General features: G+C 51.1%; 1 long non-coding RNA gene across 1 annotated transcript; it reads right to left on the reverse strand.

Moving 5' to 3' along the window:
- Positions 1-822: 822 nt before the first annotated feature.
- On the reverse strand, positions 823-3,747 carry LOC140637067 (uncharacterized). The gene is made up of 2 exons (XR_012034304.1): positions 3,459-3,747; positions 823-1,336 (listed from the first exon to the last, which is right to left on the reverse strand). It is a non-coding gene; the product is annotated as an uncharacterized lncRNA (long non-coding RNA).
- Between the last annotated feature and the right edge of the window lie 385 nt (positions 3,748-4,132).

A 4,132-nucleotide genomic window follows, 5' to 3' on the forward strand; every position in this document is an offset into this window, starting at 1 on the left:
TGATTGTAGCTCTAGCTTTGTATAGACTCCACCATTCCTACTCCTTAGGAGACCCCAGAGTCATTACAGAAAACTCCCAGAATATTCTGTGGTCATCGATGAAGTAGAAAAACACAGAGCAAGGGCCCCAAGGTGGGAAGTAAAAGGGAGATCTGCTCTCTTACCAAATCAGCTCCGGTCTCCATGGCACAGGGGCAAAACAAGAAAGGAAGAGGGGGCAGGGTCCTGGGCAACCTCTGAAGCCCCAGCAAGTGAATGCTTTGTTTTCTGCAAGGACTTTCACTACCAACTGTGAGATCCAGAAAAGTTGCCCGCCACCTGCCAGGTGCACAGCATAGGCCCATTGACAGGATCCCTGTACTCTTTGATCGATTCCCTCCCGCCAATGAGGTGTTCCTTATTCTCCCTTTATCCTTAATCAAGGACTAAGAGAACAAAGTTATAAAAATAGTAACTAATAAAATTCCAGGACCTCAATATGAATCACTATTTACCCCCTTTTACATCCTTCCTAGTGATCTGACATTCCGATGGATAAATTTGTTCCTTTGGTTCTTACCTATCACAATGCAGATGCTCAGAGAAAACCCTGCCAAGTGTCTAGCAAACCCATTGGAGTCAGATCCCTTCCTGAGATAATGAGGAGCATTTTTCAAAGAGGGAGGAGGGAGAGCCAGGGATACCCCTTATAACAGCCCTCCCCCACCTCTTCTCATTGCCCCTTTTTCTGTGGCACAGACACTGTGGGTTTGGATGAAAAAAAAAAAAAAAAAGGACCATCCAAATCTTCTGACTTGGCACACCAATCACAGGTCCCAGCAGTCAAGTACATAAGCCTTTATTAAATTGGTCTACCCGACCTGAGATATGAGAGGCTCAGTCACCTCCGGGTGTGACTGGCCGGTCCCTTGACTACACAGGCCTCCTTCCTGGAAGGGCAGTTTTGAGGAACAAGATAATGCACAAAAGAGGGTGAATACACCCACATGAAGAGCCAAGTTTCCATGTTGATGGTAAATGGAAGAGCCTTTGGGTCTGAGCTGAGCTCAAATGGGGGAAAAGATAAGGGGAAAGGACCCATCCTCTGCACTGATACAAAAGCCCACAGTGAGTGGGTGGTGCAAGGAACAAAAGCCCCAGGTCCTACTAACAGATCTTTTCCCAGATAGCTAAAACTTCAGTAAAGGCTGGGAAAGGAGGAGTGGAGAAGGTCCAGCTGGGATGGGGACTCCAGAAGGGTGGGTTCCTAGTTCCTAGAAGATGACTGTTTTCGCAGAACGACAGCCTCCACACTCTTGGTTATGGCTTGACTGATGATCCCAGGCAGCGACCAGTCCTGTGAAAGTAAAAGGAAATCATGGCAAACTTGATACACGGAAGTGGAGGCAAAGTGGGGGCAAAACCGACCAAGTTAGAGCCACAAGTTAGGACCACAAGCAATGTGCAGCACACTTGTTTTCAAAAGACATTCACTTCACCCCCATTCTCACCGAGCTTCTAACCCAGGCCTTACTATTGTGTCACGTTTCAGGTGGGAGGACACCTGAAGGGGTTAGTGTCCCTCCCCCTTCCCCCCCATCCAGGAAGGGAGCCCCTAGCCCTGCAGAGGAGATTTCCTGCTTCCAGGTCTGCAGTTTTTGTTTTTTTTTTTTTAATTCCCATCAACTATTTACCCATCCCCCACCCACCTCCCCTTTGGTAAACATCAGTTCTCTGTAGTTAAGAGTCTGTTTCTTGGTTCGCCTCTATCTTTTTCTACCCTACGATTTCTACCCTACCCCTTAAATTCCAAGTATGAATGAAATAATATGGTATTTATTTTTCTCTGACTGACTTATTTTGATTAGCACAAAACTCTAGTTCCATTCACATTGCTGCAAATAGCAAGATATTCATATCTATCTATATCTATGTCTATCTATTTATCTATCTATCTATCTATCTATCTATCTATCTATATCTCACCATTGTGTGCGTGTGTGTGTGTGTGTGTGTGTGTGTATACCACTTCTTTAGCCATCTAGACTTTTTTTCTATAGTTTGGCTATTGTGGCTAATTCTGCTATAAACATTCCTTCAAGATGAGTATTTCGATTTTTTGGGTAAATACCTAGTATGTGCAATTCCTGGATCTAAGGATAGTTCTATTTTTAACTTTTATTAAGGAAATTTCATGCAGGTTTTGAGAGTGGCTGCACCAGTTTGCATTCTCACCAACAGTATAAAAGTGTCCCCCTTACTTCACATCCTTGCCTAAAGCTGTTGTTTCTTCTTAATTTTTTTTCTTTTTCTTTTTTGGGGGGGGTTCAATTTGCCAACATATAGCATATCACCCAGTGCTCAACCCGTCAAGTGCCCCACTCAGTGCGGGTCACCCAGTCACCCCAACCCCCCGCCCACCTCCCTTCCCACCACCCCTTGTTCGTTTCCCAGAGTTAGGAGTCTCTCCTGTTCTGTCTCCCTCTCTGATATTTCCCACTCATTTTCTCTCCTTTCCCCTTTATTCCCTTTCACTATTTTTATATTCCCCAAATGAACGAGACCATATAATGATGTCCTTCGCCGACTGACCTCACTCAGCATACCCCCCAGTTCCACCCACGTCGAAGCAAACGGTGGGTGTTCGTGTTTCTCACGGCTGAGCACTATTCCGTTGCATCCATAGACCACCAGCCCAAGCCCCCTCCCCGGCCGTGGGACGGGAGGCGAGAAGGGAGGAACGGAGGAGGAGCAACATCCCCCCAGGCTCGTCCGCTCCTCCGAGGCCGAGCTCTCCCCGCCACCTGCAGGCGGAGGTCCCTCGGGAGGGGGAATGGCATCCTTCCACAGGAGATAAAACCACAGGTAGCGGGAGAAAGGGGCGCGGAAATGCGAGGGTGAGCCCGCGGCAAGGGGAGGGGCAGGGGCTCCGCGGGGGCTCGGCGTGGCCCCCAGCGCCCGGCCGTGCGGCGCCTGGAGGGGGAGGACCGGACCCGGCGGTGGCCTGGGACGGAGGCCGCCACTCGTGCACCCAACCTGGGGTAAGCGAGAGGGGGCGCCCGTTCCACCGCCGGGGCCGCGGGGGCTTTCCTGCGTCCTAAAGCAGTTCTGATCTTCCTTGGAGGAGGCGGCTGCGCCTGAGCCGCTGTGTCAGCTATGAAGTCAACTCAGAGCCACCACGGAGAAACTGAGGCAGGCGCTGCTCCAAATTAACCGCCTCGGCTCCCATCGCCCCCTCCCCGCGACCCTCCCCGGGTGGGAGGCCGCCCCCCCCCCCCGTCCCCGGCCGGCCCCGCCTCCAGAGAGCGCGCAACCCGCGGGCCGCTCGGGCTCGGGTCAGGGGCGCCGACAGGAGCGGGGGCGGGGCGGCCCGGGTCGGTGGGGTGCGGGGGGCTGGGAGGGGACCGATCCTGGGCATGCCAGAAAGCGGTCAGCCCCGGCCTGGCCTCCCAGGGCAGTGTCCTTCGCTTTATATTTACCAGGCCTTGGAGTCCCGGGCTGCCTGTGCTCCCTGGAACTTTTATCCTCCCTCGGAGGAAAGCAGCATCCAGAAGGCCCAGGGCACACACAAGATTTAGGGCCAGAGCTGCAATTCAGACCCTCCTAACACCAATTCCTGAAATTTTCCAACCAACCAAAGACCTTTCACCAAAGAGAAATGCGTAACCAGCCTCATGGAGCTCCCCAGACCCCTAAAGAGAGCTTGGTCATCGTCCCTGGCTTCCTCGCTGCCCTGCTGCAAGGGCCGGGCTCTCACTCAGAGCCTCCTCATCAAGGATCCAGCCAATGGGAGAGGGTTGCTGAGCTGATGAGAATGCCCCTGACCAATGAGAAGGGGGCAATGCCTTAGAGGCTAGTTGGAGGAGGCTCACTTGTTAATATTTCCCCGGCACTTATTTTGAAAGACTCACTCCTGGAAAATTCAGAATGCATCATCATATCTGGGCATCCCATATTCCCTTTTTAAAAATGCACATAACGTAAAGTTCACCATCTTAGCCATTTTAAAATGTACGATTCCGTGGCTTTTACTACATCCACAATGTTGTGCAACCATTATCACTATTGAATTCCAGAACATTTTGTCACACACCCACCCCCAAAAGAAGTCCGTACATGCTAAGCAGTCACTCCCCATTCTTCCTTTTCTTTT

The sequence above is a fragment of the Canis lupus genome, chromosome 7 (assembly GCF_048164855.1).
Source record: "Canis lupus baileyi chromosome 7, mCanLup2.hap1, whole genome shotgun sequence".
NCBI lineage: Eukaryota > Metazoa > Chordata > Mammalia > Carnivora > Canidae > Canis > Canis lupus.